We start from the raw sequence: 13,027 nt of genomic DNA, 5'->3' as shown, positions 1-13,027 counted from the left end.
AATTGTTTGGATACTTTCAGGAGGGCAATCTTAGGGCCATCAGCTTAGGGACTGGGGAAAGTGAAGCTCCCCAAACCAACCCTCTTCATTCAGCTGCCAACCTTGTGAGACAAGGTTTAGGAATTGTAGAGAGCAGGAATGGCTTGTGAATTAACTTATCCAGGCAATTCCCAGATGAGGAATTCCTTCTCGTTGATAAGATAAATTGGCATCTTCTCAGTAAGGTATAGTTTTAACCTCTTATAACCTTCCAGCTGCCAGGCTCACTTAGATTCTTTTGACCAAAGTAGATTTTCCTTCTAGGAAATAGTGATTTTAGTTGTTGTTGGGTTGGGGGGAGGAGGCACTTTATGGATGAACTCTAAATTTACATCCTTCTCTCTCTTTCTCTCTCTCTCCCTATATATATGCCCCCCCCCCCCATCAGTATTTTATCATTGGCTTGAGAATTCATCTTTTAAAACAACAAACAAATCTTTCACAGAGTTCTGCTGGTCATGCAGGAATTTCTTACCTATGTCCCTTCTCTCATTAGGTCAACCAGCTCTCTCTGTTGAGCATTCAAATTCCCCTGGGAAGTAGTATGTTCTCTCCGGGGCATCCATATGTCCCCATAGATGGCAGTCAAATTTTCCATAGGCAAAAGCAATGGAGACCAATCCTGCATCTAAGATGATAATATCAAATAAAGTGCTATTGACTCAAAAAAAAAAGCATTTTAGAGTGTTTGATGCAGGATATCTATCAATCTTGAAGAAAACCCTGATGGAAGTAAACTCACTTTAGAGTAAATAATGTCTCTTAGAGTTGGAATGAACATCTCCCTTCCCTCCTCCTTCTCCCCCTGCCCTTAATACTGAAGCACATAAAAGTGTTCTACTCTATCTCTCTATGAACTTTTTCTGAAGTTCTAATCAAAGGACATCATTTATAAATCTTTTATTGATTTTCTCCTTCTATGGCACTGTTCTTAAAGACATCATTACCCCATCTTCTCTATGCTTTGAAGTTGGCCTGAGGCTGAGAGGAATAAGGGAGAATAAGGAGAAGGTTTCCAATGAGGATATTTTCCATCCTAATTTTTTCTTTGGCCTTTTGTTTTTGTTCCTTCTGGATTTATTCTTTAGCTCTTAAAAAAAAATTGAAACTATGTCCAAAGGGCTATCAACCTGTGCATACCCTTTGATCCAGCACTGTTTATACTGGGCTTGTGTCCCAAAGAATAATTTAAAAAAAAAAAAGAGGGAAAGGGACCCACAAGTGCAAAAATCTTTGTGGCAGACCTTTTTGCAATGGCAAGAAACTGGAAAATGAGTATGTGCACATTAGATGGAGAATTGTCGAATAAATTATGGCATGTGAAAGTTATGGAAAATCACTGTTCTATAAGAAAAGATCAGCAGGATAATTTCTTTTTTTAAAAAAATTTTTATTTAATAATTACTTTATATTGACACTCGTTTCTGTTCCGATTTTTTTTTCCCTCCCTCCCTCCACCCCCTCCCCTAGATGGCAAGCAGTCCTTTATTATATGTTGGATATGTTGCAGTATATCCTAGATACAATATATGTTTGCAGAACCAAACAGTTCTCTTGTTGCATAGGGAGAATTGGATTTAGAAGGTATAAATAACCCGGGAAGAAAAACAAAAATGCAGATAGTTCACATTCGTTTCCCAGTGTTCTTTCTTTGGGTGTAGCTGCTTTTGTCCATCATTTATCAATTGAAACTCAGGTCTCTTTGTCAAAGAAATCGACTTCCATCAAAATATGTCCTCATACAATATCGTTGTCGAAGTGTATAATGATCTCTGGTTCTCAGCAGGATAATTTCAAAAGGCCTTGAGTGACTTATATGAACTGATGCTAAGTGAAATGAGCAGAAACAGAAGATGATTTCACACAGCAAAAACAAGATTATATGATTATCAATTTTGACGGAAGTAGCTCTTTTCAAAATAAGTTGATTCAGAAGAGTTCCAATGATCTTGTGATGAAGAGGGTCATCTGCACCCAGAAAGAGGATTGTGGAAACTGAATATGGATCACAACACAGTATTTTCACTCTTTTTGTTGTTGTTTGCTTGCATTTTTTTCTCATTTTTTTTCTTTTTGATCTGATTTTTTTTTTTTTTGTGCAACATGATAATTGGTAGAAATATGTATCGAATAATTACATGTGCTTATCCTACATTGGATTAGTTATCATTTAGGGAAGGGGTTAGGAAAAGGGGGGAAATTTGGAACACAAGGTTTTGCAAAGTCAGTATTGAAAAATTATCCATGCATATGTTTTGAAAATAAAAAAGCTTTAATAAAACTTTTTTTTCTAGTTCTTCATCAATTTTTATTATGGCCCTCAGATCTTTAAAAAAATATATTTATTATTACCATTTAAATTCTCTGCCTTCAAGAGGGTTCCATTTTTACTGGGAGCAGGAACTTGAAGGAGTCCAGACAAAATTTCTATACGTTTAAATACAAAGTATAGACTAAGCAATTCCAATAGGGACACTGATTTTGTCTTTGAATCCCTCAAACCTACTATTGGCACATAGGAGTCAGTCAGGCATCAAGCCTTTAGAAAGTGCTCACTGTGTGCCAATTTCTAGGTAACTTTTTGGCATACAATGTATGATTTTTGCCTTGAAGGAATAATCTATATTGTGGAAGAAGCTCATCTTTCTTTTAATGATAGGCATGGACCCTTTTACTTCACTGGGAAGGAGAATTTCTGGGAGGGGAAGTTCCCTCAATCAATACAAGGTAGTATTTCGATTTCTCCAAAACTCACAAACTGATAGCTTATAATATTGCTCCGAACCTTGGAAGATAACATCACCAAGGATGAACAGATGGGCCATGTCAGACATAGGGTCTTCTTTCTGAGTGCTGGGTTATTAGAACCTTTTTGGGATCCTTGACTCAGCCCAACAAAAAACTGCTATTTTCAAGAACTATACTGTCAGACAGTGTTTTGTTTTTCTTTGTCTTTTTTTTTCATTTTTTATTAAAGCTTTTTATTTTCAAAACATATACATTGATAATTTTCCAACATTGACTCTTGGAAAACCTTGTGTTCCAATTCCCCACCTCTTACTGCTATCCCATCCCCTAAATGGCAAGTAATCAAATATATGTTAAACATGTAAAATGTGTTAATTCCAATAATGTGTTAATCCCAATATATGTATACATATTATACAATTATCTTGCTGCACAAGAAAAATCATATCAAAAAAGGAAAAAAAATGAGAAAGAAAATAAAGTGCAAGCAAACAACTACAAAAATTGTGAAAATGCTATGTTGTGATCCACACTCAATTCCCACAGTTCTCTCTCTGGTTGTAGATGGGTCTCTTCATCACAAGATCATTGGAACTGCCCTGAATCATCTCATTATTGAAAAGAGTCCTATCCATCAGAATTGAACTTCATTTAATCTTGTTGCCATGTACAATGATCGACTGGTTCTGCTCATTTCACTTAGCATCAGTTCATGTAAATCTCTTCAAGCCTTTCTGAAATTATCCTGCTGATCATTTCTTATAGAACAATAATATCCCATAACATTCATATACCATAAATTGTTCAGCCATTCTCCAATTGATGGACATCCACTCAGTTTCCAGTTTCTTGCCATTACAAAAAGGGCTGCCACAAATATTTTTGCACATGTGGGTCCCTTTCCCTCCTTTAAGATCTCTTTGGGATATAACCCCTGGAGAAACACTGCTAGATTACAGGGAACACAGTTTGATAGCCCTTTGGGCATAGATTAAAATTGCTCATCAGAATGGTTGGTTCAGTTCACAACTCCACCAAGAATGTATTAGTGTCCCAATTTTCCCACAATCCCTCCAACATTCATCATTATCTTTTCCTGTCATTTTAGCCAGTCTGAGAGGTGTGTAGTGGTATTCAGTGTTGTCTTAATTTCCATTTCTTTGATCATTAGTGATTTAGAGCACCTTTTCATATGACTAGAAATGGTTTCAATTTCTTCATCTGAAAACTGGTCATATCCTTTGATTATGTATCAATTGGAAAATGCTTTGAATTCTTATAAATTTGAGTCAATTCTCTATATATTTTAGAAAGGAAGAGATCCTTTGAATGTAAAAGTGTTTCCCCAGTGAATTGCTTTCTTTCTAATCTTGTCTGCATTGGTTTTGTTTGTATAAAACCTTTTTAATATAATATAACCTAAATTATCTATTTTGTGTTCAGTAATGAACTCCAGTTTTTCTTTGGAATGAGTTTCTTGTTAATGGCTAATTATCACTTCAGCATTAGCCAAAATACATGCATATTGGCCTTCCTCATTTTGAAGACTAATTTTCTTTCTACTTGTTAATTCTATATCCCTTCAAACTCTCCCTTTTTCTTCACTAAGGTGATAACTGCATACATTACTTACTCTAACAGACTAAGTTTAAAATTTTAAAAAATGAAATTGACCCTTCTACAATATCACAACAAGCTATTCCCACTTATGGAAGACAGATCTGGATCTTTTCTCAGAGCAGCAAAAGAAAACCATTCAGGCATAATATCTATAATGGGTAATTTAACTATTAAAAAAAAAAAACAATAAAATCATTTCAAAGATTTATTGCTCCTCAGGTTAAGTAATTCAAAGGGAAGGGAAAAGATGATGCAATGGCTGGAAAAGACAGTGCAGAAAAGGGCTTCCCATCTGTATCTCTAACCTGACATTCTTAACATTCCTAATGTTTCCACAGCACTATTGGTCCCTGGGTCCCAAAGTTTAAATGCCCAGAGTGGGTGGGTGGGATAAAGGTATTGTTTGAGGGAGTATGCTATGAACTTGTGAGAGCCCTATTCCTGGGGCTCTAAAATTAGACTTGAAACTTTTCAACTACTATGCCAGCCTCCTTTTCAGGCAGTGACTTTGCTCTACTTTAGGGGTGAGCAAGGACTCAGAGTTGGCAGATAGAGTCAGTGAGAAGTCCATACCAGTCAGGTGTCATGGAAGAACATCTCCACTCTCCACACTCCATTACCGTATTTTAGAGGGTTGAAGAGCCAAAGGATGCATACACAATATCCAGGGCCACTAGCCTATGGGAAGCAGGAAGATTCTGGATGAAAGGGGAGATCTGAGTGCAGAGGCTGAATCTGGAATTGGGCAAGAGAATTGAGAGAATGAGGAAATCTCTGTCTTTTTGTGAGCAGCCAACATCCAATATTTGGGATTTAGTTTGAAGAGCCTCGTCAAAGTCTCCCTTGTCAATGAATTCCCTCTTCTTTCAGCTTGAAAGAAAAGTAGTTATCTAAGACATTGATACTTCCAGTGCCCACCTGTATCTAGTGGCAAGTCAGACATAAAGAGTATTTGAATCCTCCAGTACCAACTTACTTCATCCCAGTCTTGTGATCATTAGGAAAGAGCACGACTTGGCAATAATTTGGAGTCTCTACCTTCCTCACAAGCTATCCAAAGGTTCAAGAACTGGGGTGGGGCTTGATCTGAACAGGATTTTGAAGCTTCTCTGGAACTGATAATGTCCAGGCTAGCTCTCTGGAGGATCTCTGGATGAGCCTTGGTCTTAGGTGGAGGAGTGATGAAGGTAGAAGAGCCAGCAGGAGGATCTCTGTTTCTGTCTCAGTCTTCAGTGCCTCCTCTGGATCTGAGTCTGAGTCTGAGTTTAAGTCTGAGATTGGGCTTGAGCTCTCATCTCTCGTCCTCTCAGCCCTTAAATACATCAGTTTGATTACATCATTACAGCACTAAGTATATGCCAATTAGAGTGACTACATCATTATATCATACTAGAGTGATTATATCATTATATCATGCTAGAGTGATTATATCATTATATCATACTAGTATGATTACTTAATTATATCACAGTAAGTACATGTGAACTACAGAACCATTATCTCATCAATCACACTGAGTAAGCATCCTGCTGTATGTATCATTGCTTCAAGTACAACACAGGTGGTCACGCCCTGTCAGTAATGACAGGTACTGAGAGAGTACTCAGGGAGCGAGTTGAGAAATTTCATAGGGAAAATAGGGAGCCAAACCAGATATTTTTTGGTTCCTTCTTCTCTGGAAGCAGATGAGATTTCATCCTCTCCTATTTCTGGGATATTCCAGACATTTGTCAGCAGAATCTGCCTTAGTCCTTCCCTGAAGAAGCTGAGCCTCTCTTTCTGGATCAGAACCCATTTTCATTCAGCCAATTTCATAATTAATTCCTTCTCCTTCTTGGAAAGGGAAGAAATTTCTTATGGAGAATCCTGTGGTGCTTCTCCATCAATCTGGCCCTCTCCTGCTCTTTGATATACACAGAATAGGGACTATTAGAAACCTGGATGTCCTAATGAAACCTGACTTTTTGAAGTAATAGATAATTATGTTGCTATAGGCCTAGGTGAGGAAGTAGAAGATACTGGACATGATGTGATACTCCTTTATGTGCTTCATGAAGTGAGTTCCATATTCCTTAATTTGTTCTTAGGCTGGGGCTAAACAGAAGTCAGTTTCCAAGAAGCCCTGGGAGGGAGGATTGTAGACCTAACCAATTTTGATGGGAGCTTGTGTTTATCAACTTTGGGAGATGCAAAAGCTTTGCAAGTTTGTATTTTGTAGATATTCAGCTAGTGGGCAACTGGTGGCAGGAAAAAGTACTGTAGGTAACTACCCAGTGTTACATATATGAGCCCCCATGTTTTCTTGTAACAATGTAGTAGTTTATTAAAGAGAAATTCCAAAGTTGTCTTTACATAGTTTAAAGGCACAAAACTTATTCCACAACATTTTACAATAAACTTAGACTTGGTTGATTCATTCTTTCAGTGATCATTTGTAAGGACAAAAGTCAAGGCACTGAGTTTCTGAGCAGAAAATGGGAGAATTCTGAAGTAGTTAAAGAAAGAAAAAAGTCCCCCTTCACCTAATTCTTAAAACCAATGAGAAATGATTGCTTCAATTGAAGGAATGCAACACAAGCTACTGGACTTGGCAGAGAATCCTTGGAAGGAATGGAATTGGAAACAGAAGCAGCAATGATCTTTTCCTATGGATGACTTTTTCATTGTGACACTGAACTCAGATGTGTCTGAATTCTCTATTGTTCAATTGCTACTCCATAAATTCAATTCTACTTAAGAAACTCCCGAGTGTTCTCCCAGTTCTAAGAGGTCATCTCTCTAAGACACTTCTCTTCAAATCTTTACATCTGAAGAAACTGGGAGAATTGCCTTTGCTCACACTTCAAAAGAGAAGTAGAGAGAGACATTTGCCCCATCTTCTAATATCAGTTAAGTTTAAGGAATCACACTACCATGTTTTGTCCTTGAAAAAAAATTTTTACTCAGGACAAAATGATCACTGGTGAGGATATTTTATGGATGAGGAAACAGAAGCAAATAGTGTAAAATGACTCACCCACGATCACATAACTAGGAAGTGTGTGAGGCTAGATTTGAAGACATAAAGATGAGTCTTCCTGATTCCAAGTCCTACCCTCTATTTACTGGATCATCCAATTACCCAATATCAACTTGTGTTCTAGAAAATTGAGATTTTAAGGTAGGAGGCCCAGTGGATAGAGCATCAGCCCTAAAATTAGGAGAATCTGAGTTCAAATCTGGTCTGACACTTAATATTTCCTGTGTGACTTGTGGACAAGACACTTAACCCCAAGTGCCTCAGCAAAAATAATAATAATAATAATAAAATAATAATAACAAATAAAATTGATATTTTAGTTGTTGGGGGTGGGAGAACACAAGTGAAGTCCAAGTTAACACCTAGTTAACATTTTCTGAGTACTGAGATAAAAGGCCCCACCCTTTCTTGCCAACCTTGCTTTTAGTCTTCTTAACAGGCAATCCTTTGGAGGAGGTGCTTATTCCTATGTAAATTGTGAAGCTGCCTTCAGAGAGCTTCTCAAGAAAATAAAAGGAGGCAGGGCTCTTCCTTTCTAAATCTTGGAACTTGGAGGGACTGGATTAATATCCCAAGCCTCAGGGCTCCTCCCTTACTTCCTATTGTTTGCATTTGATCTTTTGACTTTTCAAGGAAGATGGCCAACAACCCAGCATCAGAGGAGAGGAAGTTGGATTCTTTTGGTAAGACTTTGTCCTCAAATTCTGCCTGAAATTCAGTTACTTTTCTCTGGGTGAGATGGGAAAGCTTCTATGTGGTATTTCTGTGGTTTGGTTGAATTTAAACTTAATTTCTTCTTTTAAGGGCTAGTTTTGTAGTCAGTTTTAGAAGGCTTTTTATAAGTTCAAATTTCACTTCAGTTTCTGCCTTAGGACACAGTGCCACATTCTTAGTCCTTGGGGGAAAAAAGGTCATTAGATGAACTAAGTCTCTTATTAGGTCTATTATAACATTATATAATTAATTTCGACACTGAGAGTCATTGTAAACTGGGCTCAATCTCTCTCTTTTCTTCTGTTTTAATACTCTCCCCGTGCTCCAAATCATCTGTGCATTTTTAAAAACCAATTTGTGTATTATAACACCCAAAGAGAATACAAAATATTGAATGAATTAGTAAACAATTTGCTATAGTCTCAGGACATGAGACATAAACATTTTATCTTTAGGAATTTTTATAATATTATGATAATGATACATGATGATTTCTTGGGGTGGGGTAAAGGGGAAAGTAGGAGGATTCAATGGTTTCAGAGATGGGAAAACCTAACTACAGCCTTGCATGCAAAATATAATGGGCTGAGGTAAAGAAAGTGCTAAATTCAAACACCAACTAGGTTACAATCAAAGTATCAGGAAGAGTCAGAAAGTCAGCAAGTCCTGAGTTCCCACCCAGTCCCTAACACTTAATTAGCTATGTGATCTTGGGCAAGTCTCTACCTATTTGTCATTTGTAAAATGAACATAATAACAGAAATCAGGAGCTTGGTAAGGACAACTTGCAGTAACATTTGCTAGTTGTTATACTACTTTATCATCATTATTATTGGCAGAGAGATTTTCATCCTGAGATTTCCATACATCAAAGTAGTCTCAGTGATTTTAGAACCAAGTGTATTAATATTCTAAAGAGTATAATAGTTTGCTAAGGAGATCTTTGAATGGTTTAAAGGCAACAAACTATATTTGTTTCCCATAACAACTTATCACAATGTGTTACTGCTCAGTCATTTCTGATTTTTCATGTCTGATTCTTTGTGATGCTATTTGATGTGCCAAGCAAATACACAAAGTAGTTCACTCCTTAATTCTGAAGCTAGTTTTCAGAAGAGAAATTGAGACAGACAGAGCTAACTGGCTATCCCAGCCTCACACACACTCACACTTGCACAACACACACACCCAGATAGTGTCTGACATCTGGTTTCAACTTAAGAAGATGAGTCTTCCTGGCTTCAGGTTCAGCATGCTATCCATTGTGCCCTCGAGTTGTCCAGCACAATGCAGTCACTATTTAACAAATGTGGACTTTAGAAGCCACCTCAAATATTGAGAGTTTAGTATGGCATCATATGTAATAATTGTCATAAGGACCTGAGTTCTGCTTCTGTCTGTGACATCGCCTGGCTATATGATCCATTGGTATCATATATCTTAAGTTGGGTCATCCAGACCAATCTCATCATTTTAAAATCTTAACATATATAAACGTATATATTATGATAAAACTCATGTGACTGAAGGAGAGGTAGAATGAGAACTAAAAAGGGGAAGATCATTGCCATTCAGGAATAGGATAGTGGAGAAGGCAGTCATCATGAAAGAGGTGAAAAGGGAAATAGGATGTTAATCTCCAACAGATTGGGGAGGAGATACCAGGTATGCAGCTTTGCTTGAGCAAGGTCATTTGAATGGGAGAATGAAAAATTGGTCATTCAGTTTAAGTGGAGAATGCAGAAGAAAATTGGAATGTTACATTGCTTAGAAAGTATTTAGAGCCTTGAATAGCAAGTTATAGAATTTGGTCAGAAGATCACCATAGATGGAAAAATCAAAAAAACTTTAGAGGTATACTATTTCCAATCCTCTGTACAGATGAGAAAACTAAGGCTCAAGTCCTTGATTTATTTTTCAATAGGTCCAAAGCCCCTTTGACTCCAGATAGTATTCCCTCTCTCTATAGGCAATGGGGACTGAAAAAAAGATTCTTGGGTTTTTTGAGGGGTAAGGGTAGAAAGAGAAAAAAATAATTCAATTCTACTTTTCCAGTGCCAAACAGAATAGGGGAGAGAGGTGGAATCTGGGGATCTATTTAGGAAAATATTATAATAATGTAATGAATTCAATGTATTCAATGTAATTCAATACATTCAATGTAATGTATTCAAATGTAATGAAACACGTGATTGACCTAGAAGTAGTGGCAAAAGAAAAGAGGGAAGAGATAGCAGGGATACAGTAGACACCTGAAGAGACAGACTTCCTACAATAATCAGAGTGCAGGAAGAAGAAAAGGGGAAAACAGTGGCTCAAGCTAGGTAGCAATCCAAGTTAGGGAAACCAAGAAAGGGTGTATTGAAAAAGGCTCAGTTGGGGCCATTGCTGCAGGGACGCTGATTGGAAAATTAGAGTCATTTACTCCAAATCTGACCTGCTAAGGGAAGAAAATACTTTTGTTTCTGTAATCTAACTCTCCAATTTTTTTCTTCCTTTCCCTTAGATCACAGTTCCAAGTCAAGAAAAAGAAAACGTTCAATATTCAGTAAAGAACAAATAAATATTCTTGTAAACTATTTTTCAAAGAACTACTATCCTGGCATAGAAGAAAGAGAGCACCTTTCAAGACTGACCAACATTCCTGAATTTCAAATTCAAGCAAGTAGAAAGCTTATGTCTATGCTATAGATATGGAAATGACTAGATATAGATATAGGTAGATACACACATGTATATATATATATATATGCATTTGTCTTTTAAATTTTTGTATAGATAGAAATCTATCTATAAAATAAAATTCTATATTACCCCCATGTCCTTTCTATATACCAAATCATAGGCTGTCTATTTGGACACATTCACTAAGTTCTCCTCTCCTCATTGTAGAATGGAGGAAACCCTTAAGTTCGCCTTTTTTTAAAAAAAAATATAATATTTTATTGAATAACAAATCATCCCTCCCATTTTCCAATACTTTTATATCTAACAAATAGACCTTTGTGGTAACACAGAACAATCAAAAAAATTTAAAACTTTGACCACGTATAATTGTATAAGCTTTCTTCTGTTCTTCATCTCTCCTGCTTCATCTTCATGCAGTATTTGTCATGGCATCAATTTCTGTTCTGAGGTCTTTTGTTTTTTTCCCTCTTTTTATGCATTCCCAGATGCATTAATCTAAGGACCCAGGTGATTTACATTCCCACGGAAGATTCTTTCAACTACACTGAGATCACATTCCAATTTCTTGCAACTACAACCAGTGGTGCTTATATATAATAATTATAGAAGCATTTTTTCTGTCTTTGATTTCTTTGGTGTAAATAAGCTGTAGTGCTTATTATTATATGAAACTATATATAAAACTATATAATATATATTATAAAAATATAAACATTTATTAGTTGGTTTTCAAACATTGTTTTCTCAAATAATTGGAATAGTTAAAAAAAAAAAAGCTTTTTGTTTGTTTTCTTAGATCTCTTCTGATGTGTACATAATGGATCTTCCTTTGAGTTCCACCATGCTCTGCCAATGGAAATTTTCCTTGTATACTTCTCCATTGAGTTTACTCTCTAAGATAATATTTGAGATGGAACAGATCTTACATGAGAAAAACTTATAGAAACTATCTTCTGAAGACAGTTTCTGTTCCAAAAACAAGGATTTTTAAATGAAACACAAATCTTTGAACTTTTAGGGAAATCATGTTACCATTCTGGTGCATTTATCAAAATACACATTTGATATGAAGAATCTCTTCACAAATATCACCTGTCCTTATCTTTATGGGAATACTAGTGTTTGCACAAACACAAGTTTGCTCAGTTTTATATAATGAGAGAATCTCTTTTACTGCTATGAATGTTAAAGATACTCGATTTAAATATTTTCTGTTTCCATGTGGTAATCTTTGACATTAATTTTTCACCAGTAGAACATCTTTATACTGTAGCACCAATGATCAACTCTTTTCAGCAATAGACTGATCCAAGACAATCTGAAGGACTCATGATGAAAAATGCTGTCTACCTCCAGTGGACAAACAAAAACAAAGAAAAAGAGCTGTTACAGTCTGAATGCAGATCAAAGCACACTTTAAAAAACTTTCTCAATCTTTTCTCTTTGGTCTGTATTTTCTTTCTCATCATGGTTAATATGGAATTATATTTTCCAGAACCATAGAAGTTCTATCAACTTGTTTGTCTTCTTAATGAGCAAAGGAGATGGAGGGAGGATGAGGGAAGGGAAGGACATAATTGGGGATTTCAATCTTTTATAAAAAATGTTTTTAAAATATACAGATATTTGGAAAAAATTAATTATAAAATTCAGGTTTTATATTCACTGAGTTTATTGTGATAGAGTTTCTACCATCTTTAATTTTTGTGAGGCATTTTTCAATCTTAAGAAATGAACATGAATAGACCTTTTTCTGTTTTAATTTCTTAGATGGTTTATAGGAAAAGAGAGGTTTTTATCTGAAGAACTTTGGGATGGGGGATGTGTTAGACAGAAATTATTTCTAGAGAGATAAAAACCTGGAAAATGGAGATCCTTCTAGGGAAGAGAAAGTCCATTTGGGATGGGATGGTGATATGGGCCTTATGGAATGAAATGCCCTTTATTTTTTTTTCATTATGTTTATATATTCATGAGTGTTATGTTCAGATAAAGAAATCTCACTAAAAGAGAAAAGTCTTACTAACTTGTCTCTCAAATTAAGAGCAATACATTTTTTTAAATTAGGTTTTTCTAAAATTTCATGTGAAGACATTTTTTAAAGATTCATTTAAAAAAATTTTTTTAGTTGCACAATTTACTCCCATTGCCTTTCATCTCCACCCTTTCTTTTTTTTTTTTAGTTATCATTTGTCCTTT

Source organism: Antechinus flavipes, chromosome 2, assembly GCF_016432865.1.
Source record: "Antechinus flavipes isolate AdamAnt ecotype Samford, QLD, Australia chromosome 2, AdamAnt_v2, whole genome shotgun sequence".
In the NCBI taxonomy this organism is placed as follows: Eukaryota; Metazoa; Chordata; class Mammalia; order Dasyuromorphia; family Dasyuridae; genus Antechinus; species Antechinus flavipes.
Note: the sequence above shows the minus strand (reverse complement) of the source record.